General features: G+C 37.6%; 1 long non-coding RNA gene across 1 annotated transcript in view; it reads left to right on the top strand.

Moving 5' to 3' along the window:
* The window catches only part of LOC108536787 (uncharacterized), a 76472-nt gene extending 51227 nt beyond the window's left edge, over positions 1–25245 (top strand). Inside the window, exons 2-4 of the long non-coding RNA XR_001887626.1 lie at positions 11325–11551; positions 15910–16034; positions 25157–25245. This is a non-coding gene — a long non-coding RNA (uncharacterized LOC108536787). The remainder of the gene's footprint in view (positions 1–11324; positions 11552–15909; positions 16035–25156) is intronic.
* Positions 25246–25630: the final 385 nt, after the last annotated feature.

Below are 25630 nucleotides of genomic sequence, written 5' to 3'. Positions count from 1 at the left end.
GCTGAGATCCGGCCACTGCACTCCAGCCTGGGCACAGAGCGAGACTCTGTCTCAAAAAAAAAAAAAAAAAAGAAAAGAAACAAAGAATATTTGTAAAGCAATTGGCATAATAACTATTTGCCATTAAAGACAACATGCCTCCTAATTTTATAAACATACATATCAAAATATGTATATACCATATAATAAGTAAATAAATATTAGTTCTAAATATATATAGAAATAACTACATGTATCTTTTAGCAATAGGTGGCATCCTCATGGGAGTCAGTAAACTGCAATCTAGTCTGGTCTGCTTTGTACGGTCAGTGTATTAAGAATTATTTTTATGTTTTTAATGGGTTGCTAAAATAAGACAGACCAAAACAAAGGAGAATATGCAACAGAGACTATATGTGCTCTAAAATGCTTAAAATATTTACCCTATAACCTTTACAAAAAAATGACTGATTCCTGCTTTACATTAAATGATTTTATATCACATAATGACTTATTTTTTTTCTCTACAAGATTAAACAATATTTTGTTGCCAACATTTATTTGTCTATCAGCCAACAGAATTGTAAAATAACAGTTTGGACACTAGAGGGAGACTTTAAATTTTTCTTTTTGATTTTCAGACACAGAGTGTTCAAATGAATACACTCATATTAAACGAGATAAATTCAGATTGATTTGGTGTTATCTTTTCTAGGACAAGACATCACAGATGGTACCAGTAATGAAAATTTTCCTTGAGTTTGCTTTCCATAGCTGCAGCAACAATAGTATGTTTTTCCAATCTGGCTAATGACGTTGTACCAGATTCCTCTTAGGCTCCTCAGACCCACTTATCCTCCGCCATCTCTCATTCTAGCTCTGTCTGGGTTCTGCTGGTCTTTCTACAGGTGCCACCTAGCGGTCCTTCACCTCCTGCCCACAACACACACTCAGCCGTCTTTCCCAGAAATGCCCAGGTGTGTGCAGCCCCAAAGTATGGGGCGTTCATATTCTAAAAGGTGTTTTTGTATTTGCCTCCTCTGAGGGACAGCCACTGCATGCTTCTCACATGGCTTTTTCAGGTATGCTTCCACTAACTGAGCAAGGGCTCAGTTTCCACAGTTAGTAAGGGCCGGCTGCATAATGTGTCTTTGTTTCGGCTCCCCTGGCTCTTCTGTTTTACTAGCTTTGTTCTTCACTTCTGCTATGTGGGAGTGTGCTTCTAATAAAATAATGGTTCATAAGCTCTCTACATTAGGCTCAGCTTTTTGAGAAAGCCAAGCTAAGAGAAGTTGTGAAGGAGAAAAGAAAAACTCAGCTTCATTGTTCTGGAATCCATCTGGTTGCCTGCTTTTTGATGTTAGAACACTTGAGATATATCCTTATTTTTACACATGCTGGAGAAAAGTGCACTGTGCTTGAAATGTACATTCTAAACATGGCCACTTAGGTAAAAAAAATAAGAAAATCAAGTTAACATCCACAAACCCAAATGAATCCACCACCAATTACTGCTCTTTCTTTCTTTGTGTGTGTGTGTGGGGTGGGGGGAGGGGGGTTCTGGGAATTTCTCACATATTTCCAGAAAATTATCTATGACCACAAAACAGATCCTTCTCTCTGGCCAAAGATACCCTAAAAAGCTGAGCCAATCGGAGCTCTTTCTCAGGAATTTGGATTTTTAGTTGACTGCAGCTCAGTTTGCACCTATTCTGTGGCTCAGATAGGATGCAAGCACACTTTCATATCACCCCAAAAAACAGCACTTTTATTATTAAAGTGGAGCCTATCTTTTCATCAGTGAACAAGTGGCATTATATATTGCTTCCAAGATGGAAAATGTAAATTTTTGTTATCCGTTTACTAGTCTTTCATTAAAAAAAAATCCCTTGACAAGTTTTTACACATAGTATTGTTACTAATCTTTTAAAAGGCTTTTTCCTGAAGAATAGCAGATGAACAGAAATGCATGCTAATTATAAGAATACAACTGATTACATTTCACAAAGTGAAGACATCTTTGCAACCAGTACCCAGATTAAGAAAAATAACATCACTCTCTCCCAGGAAGTCCCCCTTATGTTTCCTTCCTGATCTACTCCCTTCTTCTCCTGACATCAAGGACAGACACTACTTTGATTTCAAACACTGTTCTTTTTTTGGACCATAAATGGAATCATACAGTGTGTACCCTTTTGTGTCTGGCTACTTTCGTTCAGTTTGTCTCGGTGATTCATCCAACTTGTATGCAGTTGTATTTCATTCTTTCTTAATAGAATTCCATAGTGTAAATAAACCTTTATTTGCTTTTACTTTATTCAACTATTGAAAGGCAGTTTCTAGTTTTTGGTTGGTTGTGTGGAGTTAGCAGACATTGCCAAAAAGTTTCTCAAAGTGGTTGTGCCAATTTATAAACCCCTAAGATGTGTAAGAGAGTTTTATAGGTATGTTACGACCCTATATTGTGGTTCCACTTTTTATTTCCATAATGATTAATGAAATCAAACATTTATTTATTTATTTATTTATTGAGATCGAGTCTCACTCTGCCACCCTGGCTGGAGTGCAGTGGCGTAATCTTGGCTCACTGCAACCTTTGCCTCCCAGGTTCAAGTGATTCTCCTGCCTCAGCCTCCGAAGTAGCTGGGACTATAGGTGCCCACCACCACACACAACTAAGTTTTGTATTTTTAGTAGAGATGGGGTTTCACCATGTTGGCCATGCTGATCTTGAACTCCTGACTTGTGATCTGCCTTGCCTTGGCCTCCAAAAGTGCTTGGATTACAGGAGTGAGCCACCACTCCCAGCCTCAAGCATCTTTTTATATGTTGAGTGGCCATTTGGATATTTTCTTTTGTGAAACAGTTTTCTACAGTGTTTTCTTCTTTTTGACTTGTAGAAGTTACTTACATATTCTGGGTGTTTGTCCATTGTGAGTTGTGATTATTTCAAATATCTTCTCCCAATGCACAGACCCAACATTTCACTCTTTTAATTGTACCTTTTGAGAGACAGATCGATTATTGTCCAGTCTATCAGTATTTTTCTTAGTAACTACAGCTTTTTTGTTGTACTTGAGAAATCTTTGCTCATTCCAAGGTCACGAGGATGTTCTCTTATGTTTTCTTCTGGTAGTTTAATTGTTCTACTATTCATACTCAGATCTCCAGTCTATCTGGAGTCTACTTTTGATCAACTGTGAAGGAGGAATCAGTGTTGACGTTTTTCATGTGAATGTGTAATTGACCCAGAACTATTATTTGAAGAGACGTTTCTTTTCTCTTTGCACCCTAATAAGGTGTGGGGATGTGTTTTGAGATTTTCCTGTTTAGTTCCTTTGGTTTATTTGTCTCTCTTACTGCCCACAGCACCCAACTTTAATTACTACATCTTTGTGTTAGATCTTAATTTGGGGTAGTATAAGTCCTTTGGCTTTCTTCTTCATAACTGCCTTGACTGTTTTTAGTTTTGCATTTCTGTGCAAAATTTTGAATCAGCTTGTCAAGTTAAAACATACCTACACACAACTTTTCTGAGACTTGGTTCGACACCCTGTGTTGAGTGTGGACTCTAAAGATTGTTTTTGGAAGAATTTAAATCTTTATTAAGTCTACTGAGATGCACACATGATATATACCTCTATTTAGATTAACATAATAATGCAGAGATATTGTAGGACATATTTGGTTAGATTTATTTCTGGACATTGTCGTATTTTTTGTTTCCAAAATACACATTCCTTTTGTGTGTTTTTGGTATACTAGGATACACTTACTTTTACATCTTTTTGTACTTTAGAACTTTTGTTGATTTGTTTATTAGTTGCAATATGCCTGTAAATTCTTTCAGATTTTCTACATATACAATGTGATGTCTGCAAATAATATCTTTCCTTTTCTGGTCTTTACAATTCTTATTTCATTCTCTTACTTCATAACATTCATTCATTCTCCACTTCTAAGTAGAAGAGAAATTGTTAAAATGGGTATCTTTATCTTCACCTTACTCTCAACATTTCACCATTAAGAATTTTTTTAAATTAAAAAAGTCTTTACCAATTTGAGGAAGTTCTCTTTTATTCACAGTTTGGCAAGAAAGCTTGGATAACTGGCTAGCCATATGCAGAAGAATGCATCTAGATTCCTACCTCTCACCAGATAAGCAAACTAACTCGAGATGGATTAAATCTTTAGATGTAAGACCTCAAACTATACAAATCCTAGAAGAAAACCTAGGAAATACCATTCTGGACGTTGGTCTTGGCCAAAAATTCAGGACTAAGCTCTCAAAAGCAATTGCAACATAACCAAAAGTTGATAAGTGGGACCTAATTAAACGAAAGACCTTCTGCACAGCAAAAGAAACTATTGACAATGTATACAGGCAACCTACAGAAAGGGAAAAAATATTTGCAATCTACACCTAATAAAGTTCTAATATCAAAAATCCACAAGAAACTTAAACAATTCAACAAGAAAAAAATGGCTAACCTCACTAAAAAGAGGGCAAAGGACAAAAACAGACTCTTGTCAAAAGAAGACATATAAGCAGCCAATGAGCATATGAAAAAATGCTCAATGTCATTAATTATCAGAGAGATGCATGTCAAAGCACAGTAAGATACTATTGCACACCAGTCAGAATGGCTATTATTTAAAAGTTCAAAAATAACAGATGCTGGAAAGGACGTAGAGACAAAAGAACACTTATACACTGTTGATGGGAATGTAAATTAGTTCAGCCATTGTGGAAAGCAGGGTGGTGATTTCTCAAAGAATATAAAACAAAGCTACCATCCGACCCAGCAATTCCATTACTGGGTATGTACTCAAAGGAGAATAAATCATTCTATATAAAGACACAAGTGCTCTTATGTCCATCACAACACTTTTCACAATAGCAAAGACATGGAATCAACCTAGATTCCCATCAGTGGTGGATTGGATAAAGAAAATGTGGTACATGTACACCTTGGAATATTATACAGCCATAAAAAAGAATAGAATTATGTTCTTTGCAACAACATGGATTCAGTTGGAGGTCATTATCCTAAGTGAATTAATGCAGGAACAGAAAACCAAATATTGTATGTTCTCACTTATAAGTGGAAGTTGAACACTGAGCACACATGGACATAAAGATGGGAACAATAGACACTGGGGACTGCTAGAGAGAGGAGACCAGGAGGGGAGCAAGGTCTGAAGATAGCCTATTGGGTACTATGCTTACTAACTGAGTGATGGGGTCATTTGTATCCCAAACCTCAGCATCATGCAATCTACCCATGTAGTAAGTTTGCACACATACCTCCGAATCTAAAATAAAAGTTGAAATTATAAAAAAGAGATATGTTAAAAATAAAATAAAATATCAATAATATTGAAATTTATCAAACACTTCTTTTGCATCTATATTTACTTATTTTTTCAAGCCATTTTTATATTCCTAGGGTCACAAACTTGTTATCATGTATTTATAAATTATTGGACTTTCTTCACTAATTAAAATATTTTGTTTATGAAAGAAATGGCAAGTAATTATTTTATAATATCTTTGTCAAGTCTTCATATCAAAGTTATGTTGGCTTCATAAAATACGTTGTGAAGTCTTCTTTCCTTTTTTTCTATGTGATTTTATGTAACAGTGGTGCTATTTGTTACTGAATTGTTTTTAAAAAGTCACCAGTGATACCTACTGGGCCAGGATATATCTTTGCAAAACGGTTTTAAAAATCAAATTATTAAATATAGAGGCATTCAGGTTTTCCATTTCTTCTGAATTATTCTTTCATTACAAGGCTATAGTAGTGAAGGTTATGTTATATAAGTGGCAGGAGAGACACAGATTAAAGAAACATAATTGAAAATCTGTGGCAGACTACCTTGATTACTACTTCAGACCGTCACTACGATAGTTGTAACTGTTACTACTTGAGACCACCATTACGAGACTGAACAAAGAGGCATGAATGCAGAAATGAAAACTTAAAACAAAAGAAACTATTTTAAAGAAAGGGGCCAGGGGAAAAAGAGGGCTGTGTGCTTTTAGTGAGCAAAAGTAGCTGCCCTGAGCTTCTACAGCCCTTTGTATTTATTGGGTAGAAAGCGCAGGGAGGAGGAGCTAACGATTGGTCAGCTGCTTGATTGATCACAGGTTCATATTATTACTACCGGGCTTCAGATAAGAAACACTTGTGCCTGGGTCGTGACTGCCCTCAGCATTCCTTCTGGGCAGGAAAACATCCTGCTTTCATGAGAACAGTTTGCTGTTTACTCATATAGCCTCCAGTGGTATACTGAGTTTTGCACTACCCTCATTCTTTTGGCCTTCAACAAAAATCCAGAAATAGACCTATACACCTATTAAGCTGGATATTTTTTCTTTAAAGAATATTAACTATTTAAAGTAAATGTTCAAACTTATTGGAAAAAAAGTTTTTTTTACTAGTTTCTCTTACTTGTTTATTATATGTCAGTGCTTTCCATAATATTATCTTTTTCATTCCAAATATTGGAATTTGTAGATTTTCTCTTTCTCGCTTGATGGATAGACTTGCTAGAAGTCTATCCATTATATTAATTAGTACAAATAACTAACCTTTGGCTTTATTGATTTTTTTTGTTCATTAATTTCTGCTTTTATCTTCATTTTCTTTCTGCTGCTTTGTTTGCTTTTCATTAGGTATTCTCTTCCTAATGTCTTGATATGAATAATTAAAACTTGATTTTCAACATTCTTTATTTAATATGAGAACTGAAAGCTATAAATTTTCCTTTAAGCTTATGAAACTCTTAGTTTCATAAGTTTTGTTATGTTTTATTATCATTTTCATTCAGAATACATTCTGATTATTTTTAAATTTCTTCCTTATGTTTACATGTATATTACTTTATTTTCAAAAGTTGAGGATTTTAGTCATATATATATTTTGGGTTTTTTAAAGCATAATTTCATTATGGTCAGAAGACATACTCTGAAAGATTTCAATTCTTTTCATTTGTTGAAACCTTCTTTTTAGCTTATCTTACTGTTAGTTTGGGGAAATATCCCATGTGTATTGGAAAAAATGCATAGTCTGTCATGTTGTGGTTTCTTATATTTGTTAAATAGATTAATTATAAATTCCTTATATTCTAATATTTTGCTTGTCAATTATTTTGTTTGCTTGTTTTATCAGTTGCTGATAAAGCCTCCAATTCTGGTTATAGATTTTTCTATTCCTCCTTTTTAGTTTTATCAATTTTGCTTTACATATTTTGGAAGTATATTATTGGCTATATGTTGCTTAGGAGCATTTTATCTTCTTGCTAAACTTATGTAGATACTGACATATTTGGGTTTATTCATTTTCTTGCTACTATTGTTTTATTCAATTCGCTTTACATTTCGGTTTCTCCGTCTTTGCCTTATTTTGAATTAATACAATATTTTAAATATAATAGACTCTATTGTTACTTATATATTCATATTAAATCTTTTAATGATTAACCTCGAGATTGCAATATAAAGTTTCACTTTACCATGTCCTTGACAATACTCTGATATTATAATAGTTTAATTCCATTTGCCCCTTTTGGTAGAATACCCTTTTGGTAAATGGAATTAAATAAGGGAATAATAAGACATTATTATTGTGATACTCTTTCCTTTGCTCTTTTTTCTCTGCTTTTCTGTCCTTTTATCTGGAATCCTTTTCTTTTTGCCTGTAGAATTTCACTTGATATTGCTGTTAGTTTAGATTTGCTGACAACAGAGTTTATTTTTGTTTTTCCAAAACATTTTTATTTCACCTCCATGTTTTGAAGGATTTGATTTGCTGGGTATAGAAATCCAGGTTGTTGGATATTTTTTATCAGGACTTTTAAGATGTAATTACATTGTCTTCTGGCTTCTGATGATAAGTCAAAAGGTACTAGGGTAATACGTCTATTTGTCCACGTTGTTTTTGAGATTTTGATCTTTCCTTTGGTTTTCAGTAGTTTTGTTATGATGTACACAGAGATATTTTTGTTTATATTCATTCTGCTTGGCGTTTGCAGAATGCCAAGCAGAATGAAGTTTTTTTTTTTTTTTTTTTTGAGACAAGGTCTCACTCTGTTGCCCAGGCTGGAGTGCAGTGGCACTATCACAGCTTACTGCAACCTCTGCCTCCTAGGGTCAAGCAATCCCCCCACTTCAGCCTCCCAGGTAGCTAGGAATACAGGCGTACACCACCACATCCAGCTAATGTTTTGTAGTTTTTTGTAGAGACGAGGTTTCTCCGTGTTGCCCAGGCTGGTCTCAAACGCCTGGGCTCATGTGATCCTCCCACCTTGGCCTCCCAAAGTACTGGGATTGCAGGTGTGAGCCACCGCCTCTGGCCTTACTGCTTTTTCTGTATTTGCCGTGTTTCACTTTGTACTTCAGTCTACATATTTTCAACTGACCTACCATTGACTTCCACTTTCTGGATTGCTGCGTGTAAGAGACAGTTTTGGCAATATCCTCAGTGGCATTTTCACCTGAAGTAGTTCCCATGATGGGCTAGTTTTGTGTCATTCTGTAAGTCTCCTTCTGATTATGATGGAGTAACTTGTGGTAGATCAAGCCCCCATTGAGAAACAGTAGAAGAGTTTTTTTAATCTCAGTTGATTCAGTAGCTTTCCAATGTCTTCAAAAGTTTTTTTTTTTTTTTTTCTTTTGGTGTTTTATCTGATCCTGAAACATTGCTGAAGAATATCTTCATGTTGCCAGGAACTTGCTGATCAGGAGAAACAGCCTCATCATCACCTTCCTAAACTCATGGGAGTATATCTAACTGGTGGCATCAAATTTACATGCAAACTCCATGCTATACGATGGCCTGGAATATGTAGCTTTTATCTTACCAGCTTTGTCAATGATAAATAGAATGAATGGAGCTTCAGTGAGCCATTTCATCATATGTAGTGTGATATCCTTTGGCAGGATAACCTTTCTGTCTTTTCTCTGAAAAATGGGGAAAATAATACCTTGTTTGTTATTACCTGGTTTATAAGAAATGGAGAAGTTAGGCCGAGGCGGGTGGATCACGAGGTCAGGAGATCGAGACCATCCTGGCTAACACGGTGAAACCCCATCTCTACTAAAAAAATACAAAAAACTAGCCGGGCGAGGTGGCGGGCGCCTGTAGTCCCAGCTACTGGAGAGGCTGAGGCAGGAGAATGGCGTAAACCCGGGAGGCAGAGTTTGCAGTGAGCTGAGATCTGGCCACAGCACTCCAGCCCGGGCGACAGAGCGAGACTCCATCTCAAAAAAAAAAAAAAAAAAAAAAGAAATGGAGAAGTTTATGAATGATGATTTAAAAATACTTACTTTATTTTCAGAAGAGCACAATAAGTAATTTCTCTATCTATCTAACTTATTCTGATCATTAAATGACGGAAAAAGCCACATGGCTGGGAACCAGAGATGGTTTCAGAACTGCTTCAAAGGAGATTTTATTTCATTGGATGGAATAGCATGAAGTCAGAGTGGCTTGCTTGGGTTAATAGGGGGAAATTTTAGAGATCTTGAAATATCAAGGAAAGCCAGTGAAAGCAATTCAGAGTAGAGCTGATAGAAAAGAGAACCATGCGGGAGGAACAGAAATAGCTGATATGGATTTTTATGAAATGATTATTGTCCACAACAATGAAATGTACACCATATTACTTATCTTTCAGCCAAACCTTTAATGAAAGTCTTGTCAATCACTAATGCACTATGGCATTGAATCACTTATGCTTTCATTTTAGTTTATTTGTTTTAAGAGATGTGGCCGAATCCTGAATATGGCCTCAAAGTAGAACTTGGGTCAGGACAGAGATTTGCAAAGGACAAGTTTTTGTATTTGCTTCATATAAAGTATTTAGTATAGTAAAAGAACTCTTAAAACTGTGACATAGTTACATTTATTTCAAATTTATTCCTTTCTTCCCATTTAAAAATCTTTTTAATTTGGTGATTTGACCACAGCCTTTACAGTAAATTACTGTTAACCCTAATGATACATGACTTTAGCAATGCCATATACATAACCCAGTCCCCATATATAGCTAATATATTTGCAAATGTGAGAAAACAATAAAAAACTATAAAGTTGTCTTCCTGAGTATTGAAATCTGGTTAGAGTTTAACTCATCTTAATGTTTAAGAAAGAACAAATTATTATTCACAAAAGGTTACGATGATAAACCATTGATTTTTATGACAAATAATATAATGTTACAACTGTAGAGTAAAATAAAACTACAGCAAAGATTCAGAATCACTATCTGTTTATTATTTTATTTTCAGAGACACATTAAACTTTTTTATTTTTATTTAAAATACTTTTACTGGCTGGGTATGGTGACTCATGCTTATAATCCCAGCACTTTGGTAGGCCAAGGTAGGCCTGACCTGATGTCAGGGGTTTGAGACCAGCTTGGCCAACATGGCAAAACCTCAACTCTACTAAAAAATACAAACAAACAAACAAAAATTAGCTGGCATGGTGGTGTGCACCTATTGTCCCAGCTACTCCAGAGGCTGAGGCAGGAGAATCGCTTGACCCAGGATGTGGAGATTGCAGTGAGCCGTGATCCTGCCACTGCACTCCAGCCTGAGTGACAGAGCAAGACTCCATCTCATAAATAAATGAATAAATAAATAAATAAGAAATACTTTTACTTCCTTGATGTAAAGACATTAGGCTCTGCTATAGTCTGATTGTTGGTATCTCCTTAAATTCAAATGTTGAATGAAGTCTTAACCCCCATGGTGAAGGTATTAAGAGAGGGGGTTAGGGGGAGATGACTAGGTCCTAAGAACAGAGCCTGAAAGAATAAGATTAGTGCCCTCATAAAAGAGCCCCTAGAGAACTAGTTAGTCCCTTCTGCAATGTGAGGTTACAGAGGCAAAGCTGCTGTCCATGAAGGAAGGAGGCCCTCACGGACTCTGTCGTTGCCTTGATCTTGGATTCCCCAGTACAGAACTGTGAGAATTAAATTTCTGTCATTTCTAACCCACCAGTCTATGGTATTTCGTTATAGTAACCGAAACAGACTAAGGCAGGCTCATTTGATGGAAAGAAGAATAAAATAAAAGGGCAGGATCCAGGGTTTGTGAACATTAAAAATAAATGTAATTTCAGGGTTTAGCTTCAAGACAGTCTTTTTAGGTCATTTGCTACTTCCATATAATTGCTCTTACTGGATACATACAGGTGATAAGATATAGAAATTTGAAGAAATAATCTAGGAAATTTAGTCTCAGAATTTGTTTTGTTAAGTGGAACTAAACTCATTAAAATTGAGTTTCATAATATTTTACTGGATTCGTTCTATGACTGTTTCTTTTTCAGAAGAGATAAAATGTTCTACAGGAATCCAAGCTTGTCACTCACTCAGGCCCTCACCTGGTGGCAGTATGTTAGAGGAGACGGCTTGTTCCAGAGCCTGGTTCTCAGCTTCGCAATCTATAGATGGTTCATTCTAGCCACATGTGCAAGGATGTGATATTAACTAGAGTACACATTGATTACTTGAACTTCCTTGAAATATCATTTTCAAGGCAAGACTACTAAGGACTGTGAGTACATTCTATCAATACTATAATAATACTAATAATGATATCTTACGTTTTTGAGGTTTTAGGAGACACTAGACCCTGTTGTGAGTACTTTACATGTATTGACCCATTCGTTCCTCACTTTGACATTGTGGACCAGGGCTTTCATGACAGCTATCTTACCAGATGATTAGACTAGGGCAGGCAGAGGTAAAGTAACTTGGCAAAGGTTACAATAAATGACAGAGCTAAGATACAGTCCCTGGCAGTCTGATCCCAAAGCCTATGCTCTCACTACCGTTTGAATTGTCTATAGCAGTTTCTACGGCACATGAACTCAAAGTATCGGTGGCCAAAATACCAGACATAGATGTTAGTGATTGTGGAGCTCTTCTAGGCAGTTATCCTTCAAGGGATGACTTCTGGGGTATGGCCTCCTACTGTGTAGTCAGTTCATCATTTATAAATTATTGCCTTCTGTTAATGATGGCTAGGGCTCTATGATACATTTGTATCTAACAATGTTTTAGCAGAACATATACATGATCTGATAAGATTGTGTGCCATTGATAAGTCTGTGCCTTATGGCTGTATGGAGGCTGAGGTAAGCAATGCAAGGTCATCATGCAAGCCCCCTGGATGTGCCATCAGTGAGGCATGAACACCTGGAGGCCCTGAAAAGCCTGTGAGGCACTGTGAGGAACTGGCTTTTACCCTGAGTTCATACAGCATCACAGGTTTTGGAGCCCAGGTCCAGGTCACTCTTGTTGTTGTAAGAATAGACCATGGAGGCTCAAGGGCAGAAGCTGGGAGACCAGTGAAAAGCCGTCGCTATAATCTAGGTGAGGTTCAATGGTGCCTGGACCAGGGAGGCAGTGGAGGAGAAGGTGGAGATGTGTTTTGAATTTGAACGGGAATAAGGTGGAAGAAAAAGAGAAGGAGCCAAGCATTTGGGCCTGCCCATCTGGAATGCAGCTTCCAGTTAGAAAGGGAGTCATGTGTATTAGCAGGATGAGCCTGGAGCCAGACTGCTCCGGCTTAATTCCTGATTCTGTTATTTACTTCCCGCAACCTCGGGCAAGTTACTTTTCTGTGCATCAGTTTCCTCATCTATAAAGTGGAATTACTGATAGTACTTCTTTACAGTGTGGTTGTAATGGTTTCATCAGTTACCATACATAAAACAGGTAGAAAATATTGTAAACATTGCGGCCGGGCGCGGTGGCTCAAGCCTGTAATCCCAGCACTTTGGGAGGCCGAGACGGGCGGATCACGAGGTCAGGAGATCAAGACCGTCCTGGCTAACACGGTGAAACCCCGTCTCTACTAAAATACAAAAAACTAGCCGGGCGACCTGGCGGGCGCCTGTAGTCCCAGCTACTCGGGAGGCTGAGGCAGGAGAATGGCATGAACCCGGGAGGCGGAGCTTGCAGTGAGCTGAGATCCCAGCCACTGCACTCCAGCCTGGGCGACAGAGCGAGACTCCGTCTCAAAAAAAAAAAAAAAAAAAAAAAAAAAAATTTTAAAATTCAAAAAAAATTTACATTTATTGTTTACTGAGATGGGGAAGACTGTATGGGGGTCTTTTTGAGAGAAAAATTATTGATGCAATACTGCTTCCGTCGTAGCTCATCATTGATGTGTCTGCCAGCCTTATATGTCTGTGAGCCCCTGGGGAAGCTTAGGGGGTCTCATTCTAGGAAAACACTTTGTGCAGCCCCTGGAATGGAGGAAAGTCTCCAGCATGCCTGCTAAGAATGTACAGTGTTGGAGAAGCCCTGGTGGTCCAGGAGATAGCTTGAGGGGGAGGCTTAACTTCTTTCTTGTCTTATCAGTCCCTAAGATATCATGAACAGGAAAGGGAGGAAAAAAAAGTCTTTTTCCTTTACCAGTCTTAGGTTATTTGCTGGGGCCCTGCAAATCAGACTGACAAAAGTCAGCGTTACAGGAGAAAAACAGATTATTCAGATTATTATCCTGTGCAGGGTACAAGGAGGAATCTTAGTGAAGAGTAGCACAAAGAGATGGTTAGAACTTGGGCTTACATAGCATCTCAGCAAAGAGCAATGCCTTTGTAGTGGTGACAAGACCTTTAGCCTTCCGAGGCAGAAGGTTAACACATGGGGGCACTCCTGGAGTAAGCTTTGCTTGTACAGGTCCATCTCAGTGTGGCTGTTTTGTTCTTTTCATAGCCAGAAAACTTCGCTGTGAAAGGAATTGATGGAAGTTCTCATTTCTCAGGAGTTTCTGCTTTTACTCAGATAAGGGTTGTGCCGGGAAGGCACATGCATCTGTTGGGTCTCATTTGCCTCCAGTTCAAAATAACGCTTATGCCAAAGTGGTTTATGTTGGGGTGGCATATTTTGATCCTCAACAAAAGTAACATTAAAAAATTGAAACATTGTACTTGCCACAGGCATTCATTTCAACACACCCCAATGCAATAACATTTAAACTCTCACCGTGATAAGGGGCCCTCGATCTGAAATCAGACTAGGTTGATTTTGCATCTCAGTTTTGCTTCTTGATCCATGTGTGACTTCAAGTGGATTGAAAGGCTATTCTAAGTACATTTTGCTGCCGAAATTGAACATAATAATATTGAATGCCCTATGGGGTTACAATAAGGACTAAATGACAATGTATATAAAGACCTTATAGTGTTTGGCATATAGTAAGTGTTTGATACATATAAATTTTAATTTTTGTTATTATTATGTCAATTCTCCTACTAAGACAGACACTATGAAGGATGTTCATTTGAAGCCAAATCCGATGGTATATTCTCTCTACTACGCATGGGAGGAAGAGCTAACAAGTTATAAACATTTTACTTTTTAGAAATAGGATGCCATCTATTTAACTGCCCTCGCTGCTTTTGACAACCTTTGCAAACCATTGATGGAGACCAAATCAAAGACAGAATCCCTGTGCATGATGGAGGAGCAGCACCTGAATCAATCTGGTACCTTTCAGAGGCTACCAGGCACAGAGAAAGCTTAGCCTTCATGGCTCACTGGTGTTGAAAAAAAATCTTGAAGCTCATCTTGTGCAAACTCCTCATTTCACCTTTGAGAAACTAATCTGGAGAGATTAAATATTGTGCTTTGGGTCACACAGAAGTGTTAAGACCAGAACACTTGTTCTGTGATACCAAGTAAAGTTGGGGACCATTCTTCTCCATCACTGGTTCTCAAATGGTGGTCCCTGATCTAGCAGCATCAGCCTCACCTGGATGGGAAGTGATTAGAAATACAAGGTCTTAGTTTTATCTTAGGGCTGTTGAAGGAGAAACTGTTGGGGTCAGGCACAGGAATCTGTGTGAAAACAAGCTCCAGGTAATTTTGATGCATAAGCATATTAGAAAAGTACTACTACTCTTTGTTGTGTTTACACTTATCATTTTTCCAACCTATTAATATATATTTCTGCATATTGAGATAGAAATGTAAGGAAGCCTGAATATACACACAAAAAGAAGAAAAAGTAGAGATCTTTTAGTAGTATCCAAGACACACACATACACACACTTTTGTTTTCCCACAGAAGACAAGTTATCTATTTATTTTACCATCTTTAGGTCTCACTACTAAGAGAGCAGCTCTCTTCTGTGACTTATTGCAAAGATACAAGTACATTCCCAGTTTCAATATTATTGGCTGGATGTAGTAATGACTATTGGCTCTTCCAAACATGTAAACATAAATACACCAGAGAAGGCAGAAAGTGTATTTGTTTGAGAAATATTATTGTTTGGTCCAACTATTTTATTATTTTTCTCCAAAGATATGACAACATGAAAAAGTAATGTGAGAGTGCCAGGAAATTGATGTTTCATGGCAAAGCCAACAGTCTCTGGAATGCTTAAATCATGTTACGTAGAGCTGTTACTTCCTTCTTCCTGAGCATCTGTAGGTGGTGCATGAAAGCTGTTGAGTGTAATATAATAATGATTTTTCATAGGTCTTTCTGGACAGATCTTTCTCACTCATCATCAAACTCTATAAAAGTGCCTGGTGATATTGTAGCTCCTGGAGTGTTTTGATTATTTTGTATGAAACTTTATAGCCAAAGCATTGGGTTTCTAACACTCTCACAACAAAAGAATAAAATAGTTTGATTATTTTATAAAAAGTTTGAGATGAGCTGGTTTAGGGCATTGATAGTCCTTGGAAAACATTGCTAGGCTTCTACAGGATTATTGTCACAATTTGGGGTAATGGAGCCAAATTAAAATTGGTAATTTTAAGGCTTAAATTGGAGTTTCAATCTTAAGGAGGGATTTTGGATGTGGATCATTGATTATGGGAAGAATTACATATATTTTCAGCCTTCTAACCACTTCACACATGGTAATCATTATTCTTCCTCTTTCTCAGAATCTTCATCATCACCATCATTAACATCATCACAGCTGACATTTACTGAACATGAGCAATGTGGTAGGCACTGCAGTAAGAGTTTTCATGTGTCTACTCATGTAATCCTCAATGGAACCTTAAAGGTGAGTAATGTCATTGCCCATTTTATAGATTAAGGAACTTAAACAGAAGGATAAGATTAAGTAACCTAGGATCAGAGGGGTAGGGAGCAATGCTCAGGATAGAAGTCCAAGATGTTTGTCTCTAGAGCACTCTCTTGACCTCTGTATGCTGCTGTTTTTTCATTTCTTTAAACCTGATGTCACTGCTAAATTATGTGTGATTATTTCCTCTATATGAGAAAACAAGGCTGAGAAAGAGGAGAAGCCTTGTTAAGGTCATAGGGCCAGCAAGTGGAAGGCTGGTCTGTGTGGGCCATTTGCAATCCCTGCACTGTCTTTCACAGTGCCTCACACACACTTTTGGTGTCTTGTGTTTTTCTGTGTCTTGCCTTTGGCTCCAGTGTGTGGTGATTTTCACAACATTTGTCCAAGAACCATCTAGTCTTCTAATGTTCTGGCCTTTTCAAGTGAAGAAATAGAGAATGTGGCTGAATACTGAGACTGTGCTAAGAAAGATAATACAAAACTTCTGATTCCATCAATAATTATGTTGTAGAATGTGCGACTAATAGTCCAGAGGGAATAGAAAGCTCAGTTCCAGTTTGACTCCCTGCTGTTTATTCCTGTGTGATGGCAGGTTGCTCATTAAATCAATCTCTGCTTGGATTTATAATGGTTGCCAACAGATACACTTGATATTACCTTTTAAAATAATAAGTAAGTGAGTAAGTACTGTCAACTAGTAGACATTTACAAATATGTTTTGGACAAAATAATGACCTTAGACCATTTCGCTTCAACCCTCTTTCTGCAGAAAGTGAGATAAATATGACTTGCAGAGGTGTAGTGAGAATTAGTCTGTACACCTAAGGTGTAGAGCCCAGGATTTGTTACCGAAGAGGCACTCAAAAATGGCAACTACTGTTTGCTATCAGCAACTGATTGCCTCAGAGGGTAGGTTATCTAGTGTCTCTGTCTTTGAATACAAAGACTGAGTGTGGGAGAATGTTTATTCATTTAAATTTAGCTTTCTAGTGTTTTACTTTACAACTTCTCAAGCCCAGCTAATAATCCACTTTCCCATTAGCTGGATAACTCTGAGGAAGTAGGATTGTGTCCCTTTCTCCCTCAAATTCTGCTGTGAGGCCCAAATAATTGTGAGCTGAGCATCTTACTGTGTGTTTTGCTTTAGATGGATTTATGTTGCCACCTGGTATAAAAAAAAGATGGAAAGCAGGCTCTTGATTTTATCCCCTAAACTTTGAGGAATTGGGGAAGATTTAGGATAATTGATGGAGTTTATTACTTAGTTTATCCAGTGCTCCTGGGTTTTCCCCAGGAGGTCTGGAAATGGAACCCATCTCTGCTCAATATTCTAAACTCCCCTTAACTTCCTAACACTGAATATCCCTCTGGTTTAAGTCAGTCTTCACAAAAGCAGGGTGTGACCACTTCAGGGAATGGAAGATTCGTAGAGTTGGAGGAAGAATATACTGAAATTTTCATTTCCATTTCTTTTGGTTTAAGCAAAACTAACTTAGCCATTATTATCTTTAATGCTGGCATTCCTCCTCATGGCCGATATGTTGGTAGGGCTGTCGTAGCTGTCATGCCATTTGCTTTTGGTGAATAGTGACTTATGGAAGATTTTTTGGAACCAGTCAAATAGATTTGCGAGTTATAGTAACCAACTTTACCTAAACTAACCTAAAAAAGTAGACAACAACTTAAAAAATCCTGTAAAAACAAGCAAGCAAAACGTAGTTGAATACTGGTAATTCAAGCACAAGCAAAAGATAAGAAAGTGGTCAAATTGACTCTTACACTCTTGGTATGAGTTCCATGTCAGCCATCTCATGGTAAAATTAGTGACAGTTGGTTAGTTCTGACAAGATGCCATTCTAATAAATTAGAAATGCAAGGGTAGTTACATCCATTATTGCTGACACTTCCTACTCTAAGTATATCTTATCTTGAGACTTTAGCTAATGATAGCAGCACACCTATACAATTCACCAATAAATAAGGCAACACACCAAGTCTACTATTATGTCCTTTATTTCCTCTGTCATATTAGTGCCTCTAATCTTCCTAATCTTTTCTTTCCATCCTTCTCATTGTAGTTAGACTCACTGTTTCCAAACACAAATCAAATTGCATCAGACCCACTCACTCCCACTCCCAGCTTAGAACTCTGCAGTTGCACTTAGAATCAAATTAAAAGTCTTTACTGCAGCCTGTGAGGCCTGGGATCCAGGTTTATCCTAACCCTTCAACTTCATCACATACTCACCTTCCTTTCTGCTACCTACTCTATGGTCACCCTGTTTTTTCCCTCCATTCCTAGTACAAGTCAAGTTCTTTTCTGTCTCAGGATAGTTGCACAAGCTATACTCCTGATAATAGCTGCCATCTCTATTCCTGTGGAGTTCAACTATAAATCTATCCAAATATGTACATTTCTCATAGTCAGTGCTAAGTGCAGCAACTCTTTCGCTTTAGAAGTTATAATCTGCTTAACCAAGACTGCTGATCTCTAGAAACTTCGCTAATGAGTTATGCCTTTGAATTATCATGTGTTATTTTTTCTCACTCTTACAACAAGATAACTGGGCTATTTGGTATTTCCTGTTGCTATCTGTATAATTTACTCACCATACTGGATCAGATGATCAAGGTCTGCCAACTATAGAAGGTAAAGGAGGACAGTTGTCATAGCCAATGACTAGTTAGCCAAAAAGGATGTACTACCATCTCTGCCAGAGGAAGGCAAACCGCTTCTACTTGTACTGACTAATGGAGTTGGGGGAAAAGTGTATTCCTAGTAAATATTAGCATACCAAGTGCTAGGGGTTGTATTGGTCTCTTCAATAAATACATGACATTTAAATCACAGCTTGATTAAATTTATAACAACTCACAGCTATTTTTTTTTTTTTTTTTTTTTTTTGAGACAGAGTCTCGCTCTGTCACCCGGGTTGGAGTACAATGGCACAGTCTCGGCTCACTGCAACCTCCGCCTCCCGGGTTCAAGCGATTCTCCTGTCTCAGCCTCCCAAGGAGTTGGGATTACAGGCATGTGCCACGATGTCTGGCTAATTTTGTATTTTTAGTAGAAATGGGGTTTTTCCATGTTGGTAGGGCTGGTCTTGAACTCCCGATCTCAGGTGATCCGCCCACTTCAGCCTCCCAAAGTGTAGGGACTACAGGCGTAAGCCACCGCACCCGGCCATCACAGCTATTCTTAAAGTGTCATTCGGATTCACCATTCTTGCATTGTAAAAGTCCTTTATGATATCACTAAGCTATGCTATTTCTCCCAGAAGTAGAGTATTGCTTTTGATTTACCAGTTTGTCGAGGTAGAGTAGGCAGGTCCAACGGCTCCACTTGGCGCTTTCTACCATGGTAGTCTTTACTCCAGAGTGCAGGGGATCAACATGGGAGTAATGCCAGTTCTAAATGCATTTATGCATATTTTATGGACATACCATAAAATAGATCTGGCAGTCTACAGGGCCACTGTGAGACAAATTTAGATAGACTCTTTATTGAGTTTCTTTCCATAAATCCCCACTGTAACCATTCAACCATTGTATTCTCAGGATTAGTGTCAATTCAGAGCTAACACCTAAGAACCCCCTGAAGATCTGGGCATCTCTCATTCACATAGTCAGTCTTTAAATAGCTGCAGGTTACTCTGGGAAAGAACTGGGGAGATTTATAGCATATACTTGAGGCCAAGTTTCAGGATACTCTCCCAATAGTTCCCCAACTCTCTCCTCACTCAAGGGGCTCAGGATCTGTAAACTGGCTTAGGTGTGGTATCTGGCTATGGATTTATACCAGCACCTCCATGAAGTTATATATTTTTTTCATCAGAGATAGTGATTTCTGGATCATATTAATCAAGTCATATCATTTTTGGCCACCCATCTACTTTATTCATAGGAAGCCAGTAATAAGACTCCACAGATTTCTAAGTGTCAGTACCCTCCGATTGCTACTGTGTCTCTGTGGTCTATCACAGAAATTGGGCCAACTTTATCTCTGATAATTAAGCCTCACCACTGGGTCCCTGCCACCCTGAAATAGCATCATTTCTATTGAAATCAGAACAACCAGATCAATGGCAAAATCTCTCATCATCATTTCAAGGCTACGTAAACTAGTCACTGAGAGCTCTTCAGAGACGCTGGGAAGACTCTCGCCAATCTGTTTCTCTTTGCTATGGGGTCAGGTTAGGAGGTAGCTAAGTGTGTTGCATATGAGAGGTCCACTCTCCCACGTCCATCTACTTAAGCCTCCAGTTTCCTTTATTTACCATATGCTAAGGAAGCTTCCCTCTCAACTCTGCTTACAGGCCACCATAGATGCAGGCTTCAACTAATCAAACAACCAAACCATTAGAGCTGCTCCCAGCTATGTGAGCTAAACAACAAATCCCAAATTTTTGAGGTAGTACATCCATGTTTCTCGTTCTTTCTCCCTATGCACACACACACACACACACACACACACACACACACACACACACACATATATGTGCAGTGTCTTCCTTGAGAATATGTTCCATAATTCTTTTCCCATTTATATAAGAATATACATTACATGATTTATATATTAATATCATATATAAGTAATATATATGCTATGTTAAAATATGTATACATACATGTATATAATAATAAATAATATTTAGGAGTATTAAATTAACAAGATCTTCCATTCCCTGGAGTGGTGATTAGACACCTAGAGACTCATAGGCGAATAAGCGATTGACAACCCTGAAGCAGAGGGGGTGTGAGGAACTGCTGTGGGATCTGAAGTCATGGAAGAAGGGCCACCTGAAGGCAGCTGCAGTTGTGAAAGGTCATGGCTGCTACCAGAGGCGTGGTACAGGAGGAAGCAGGAAATAATGCCCTACTCTCTGTCTTCTGTCTTCTGGTCTTTTGGTGATCACTCGCTGGCTGAAACCAATTGGAAATCAACCAGCAAGGGAGCCCTGGTGATGCCCTTTGTGTAGATCAGCCTCCCAGGAAATACAGAAAGATAGAAAAGATTGGCAAATGATCTAGAACAGAACTATGCAAATGGAGAATAACCAGCAATACATTAAAAAATCAGAGTCAATGTACAATGTCCCGAGTTTACATTTCAGAGGCTCATACATTGTAATTCTCATCAGTGAAACAAGAAATGAAACTTTATTTGGAATTTGTCTAAGACTTGTAAAGTTACTTTTTGACCAAGGAAAATCTTATTGCTTCCTGGACATAACTGAAGGTAGGCATTGCTCCCACAGCTGTAAACTTTCTAATTCCCCCCATCCCCACTGTATCGAGAAAACATTAATCTAGGCATTTTTATGCATTTCTGTTTCTGCCATGCCCACTGGGATAAAGGGGTAAAGACACATGTGTTGAGGGAATTTCCAACTCCATGCTTAAATTACTTCTTTTTTCTATCTCTTTAAATTCATGCCTTTTGGAAATCATATTCCCGGAAGTATCCAATTTTCATCTTTAATAAAATTGTGGTTAAGAGATATTTGCTTGTTTATGGTAACTGATAGTATAAATCTATTTGAGCATTGTAATGTTCATAAACTCTTCTCTTTGATACTGTTCAAGTATTACAGGTGTCCTTCCTTACCGGTTTTGTAACCCCAAGTAGAGCTCTGTTAATATTTTATTTATACAAGGGCGTGAGTCCACAACCCTTTGGTGGTCAGACCACCCTCGGTATGGAAAGTATTGTTATAATAAGAGATATGTTTACATATGGCATTTCTTAGACCTTAGTAGGGATACTGATCTTCAATAAATAGAAGTATATACTGAAACAGAAATTAACAGACTATATAATTATGAACGTTTTTACACATATAAACATTATGCGTTAACTTGGTAATTTGGGGTAATCTAGATATATAGGAAACCTAAAGCCTCATCTGTAATTCCACTATTGGGATGTTCATTATTAACATTTTTGTATGTATTATGTCAGTGCTTTTTTTCTTGATGTACATATAGTTTATATATATATATATTTCTATGTCTGTATTTTATAAAATCTATATATCTTACATATATCGATACATATATGTGATATAACATTGATATCAGTTTGGATTTTTTTCTAATTAATATACTATTTGTATATATTTTAAATAATCTACAATGTAATCTTTAGTGATTTCATGTTGTTGCATTATTTTAACTAGTCATAATTTATAACCAATTTCCTATTTAAAAAATTGTAAATAGTAGTCTGTCAAGCCCCTTAATTTTAGAAAAAAATTCTGTGCATTTATAATAAATACTTTGAAGTATAATTGCCTGCAAGTGTACTTACTGAGTTAAAACATTGCATGGATTATTTATTTTTAAAAGTTTTATGTACCAATGTAAAAGAAATACAATCAGTTGCTATGTCTGCATTCATCATAGATATTTTTGTATGCATTGGATATGAAAAGTGTCAGAAGGTTTGAAACCCTGATGGATTATTCTGGGCAGAACATTTTCTTTTTTGACAGAATGGTTGGCTTTTTGGTCCTGTCTCTCTGCTTCATTGAACAGGAGCGCCTGTTCTGTTTGACTTCATCCATTTTGAAGTTTCAAATGGTCACAGCCTCTAAGACAGAGTGACAAAAGGCCATCAATCAGCATAAATTGGTGCTCATTCCACAGGTCTGATCCTGGGTTTGGAGAGACTGTCACTGGCCATTCCTTGGGGTGTAAATTTGTCCTTCATATTGATGTAGCTAGTCCAGAGGCAGCAGGTCTTGGTGCATGGTAAGGATTCTAACATTAAGTGCATTTTTAAAAACCTGACACACATGCATGCAGCTTGAATTTTGAGAGCACCCTGCTTTCTCCTAGAAATGCTGTTCACTTGTTAGCAGGTCGATATTGTTCTTGAAAGTATTGATTTTCACTGAGCATACAACCATCCCTGTATGCCTCCTTCTAGGAAGAAACCATGCAGAGCTCGGATATTAATTTTGTGGTTGTCTTTTAAAAAAATTATTACCTTTGAGCGTCCAAAGGCTGAGCTGGAGAAGCAGCATTAAAATCAATGCCAAAAAAGGAGCTTCTGGGTAGACCTTATGTTTGGCAATAGTAGAAGCAACTAAACAGCTTTTGTTTTGAAGGAGTATAAAGAAAAATAATAATCTTTTCTGCATACACTACTACCCATTCCTTCTGGGGAGAATGTCTTTAGTGGTGATGTAAGAGAGCAGATGCATGGCATGTAAGTGCATTACAGAATTTTCCTAAATGCTTCCTCTAAGCTGTCTGAGAGAAGGGCTTTCAGGATGACTGACTTCCCATTCTGACTAGTGTAGGTTTGAGCTAGCAGTTCGCTGAGTGTGCTCTCTCTCTTTTCCTCCTTCCCTCTTTCTATCTGTTCCCCTCTCTGTCTCTGCTCCACTTCTCTCCCTATTTCTTCCTTCTGTTTTTTCTTTCTTTCTTCTACTTTATTTTTTGATTTTTAAAAATTGCAAACGTAATACACGTTAATCACGTTAATTGTGGAAAATTTAGAAATGCAGAAAATTATAAAGATGGGAATTAGCAAAATCATCTGTAATCCCACTTCACAGAATGAAATGCTTCATGTTGATGGGAGTGGAAAGGATTGTGTGTGTATGTGTGTATGCACAGCCATGTTTGCACACATACATACACATACACAGGTATCCATATATAATTAACCAAGCTGGCTAGCATTAATTTTTTGTTAATAAGACCAATCTGGTTGTTCTTAACTAGTAATTCTCTTTTAAGATATGGAATGTTGTCAGTGGAAAGTGTTTTTGCTACTGAAAAATTAAAAGCTGATGCAATTTCTGAAAATACATTTCCAAAGAGTGATGTAGAGTCTTTTCTGTTTTGAGTATTGTTTTGAAAGTGCTCGAGGAGGAAGGTAGGTAGTCTCAAAATATCTCTATCAAAGGACCGCCTTGCTCCCTATTCCTGTGTCCCCCTGCCCTCCAGGGCAGATGCCGCTACTGTGCTACAGGAAAAGGCTCCAAAGGGGTCATTAAGAAACTGCAGTTAAAGTTAAAGATGTTTAGAATGTGTTCAAGAGTAAAAATTGATTTGGAGACTTGGAAGCATTAAAAATTATCTTAAGCCAGAGAGGCAGGCTCCAAGCACTATAATGGCCCAAAGGAGGATCTGCTCGGGACAGAGAATGCACAACTAAGAAATAGCACCTCTTACAGAAAATGCTTGGGACCGCCATCTCTCCCTTCATCGTCAACCAGTCATGCAGCCTGCCCAGGTGGTCTGAGCTGGGGACTGGCCATGCCTTTTGCTGGCCTGTGCTATTTAAAATAAAGAGACATAAAAAGAAGGCAGATACATGTATGCAACCATCAGAGGTTGAAATGTGGCAACTGATACAGTGATCTTACTCTGGGATTGCTGTATTTTTGTTTAATTGTAAATATGAGCAGGAGAGAAATTCCCATGCCTAGACTCAAATAGCGATTATTTTCAAAGCTATTACTGTTTTCTCTCAGTAGATGGCACTGTTTTGAATGAGTACATTTTGGTTGAGATCAATTGGAAAAGTGAACAGAATAAGGCTACTTTGAATGAAGAAGAATGCATTGTCATATACTCCAAAGCTTTGCTACCAAAGAGAGAAATAGCATAGTAGCAAAAGTATGTTTTCTAGCTCTTAAATCAGCACTATTTCACAGAAATATATTGGGAGCTACATATGTATTTTTAAAGTTTTATAAAGAAACATTGAGATAAGTAACATAAAAGGTGAAATTACTTTTAATAAAGTATTTCCTTTAACCCAATATATCAAAATATGAAAATTCAACATGTAATCAATAATATAATTATTAATGAAATATTTTGCATTCAGATGGCTAGCATTTCAAGTCCTCAATAGCCAGTAGCTAATATGATATTATAGTACTCAATCTGGCTGGTTACTCCTCTTTTTCCCCCTTCTTTCCTGAAAAGAGGTATGATTTTCCAGAAAACTGGCCTGAACAGACTCCATGTTTGTACTTTGTAAGAGGAAATTGTTGTGTTGAATTTCATCCTTGCTAGAGTAGGGTCTTTGACCATGCAGGAAGATGTATGTACTAATGGCACTTTTGGTCCTATAGCAGACTACAATGCTAGCATCTGGGATAACTACTAGAATGTTCTCTGCCATCCACTAAGCATCGAATCCCTCCAGACACTGTTACAACAGGTAAGAGTTGTCCTTGTATTTATAAAAAAGCTGAATTAAGCAAAAAGTTTGAAGAGACACCGTGTGGCTTGCGTCTTTCTCCATACGTTTCTTTCCCTTTAGTCCATTCCATTGACATTTGTAAAGTTCCAAACTGCCTCCCAAAGTTTGTCAGGTGCTGAAGACGCACAAAAGAAAAAGGCCGCTTCCCAGAAGATCACAGTGCTATGGGGGAGTGGACAGGTAAGCAGACAATTACACAGAATGACGTAAATGCTATTAAAACATGTTCAAGAAATAATAAGGGTTAAGAAAATGCACATACTTTCAGATAGAGGGTGCTTGTGTTAGGAGATGGGGAAGTGAGGTAAGTGTTCTGAAGGGTTTGGTGTCTGAGCTGAGTCAC

This window comes from Rhinopithecus bieti, unplaced genomic scaffold (assembly GCF_001698545.2).
Source record: "Rhinopithecus bieti isolate Rb0 unplaced genomic scaffold, ASM169854v2 scaffold_13742, whole genome shotgun sequence".
In the NCBI taxonomy this organism is placed as follows: Eukaryota; Metazoa; Chordata; class Mammalia; order Primates; family Cercopithecidae; genus Rhinopithecus; species Rhinopithecus bieti.
Note: the sequence above shows the minus strand (reverse complement) of the source record. Positions and strands in the feature narration are given on the sequence as shown.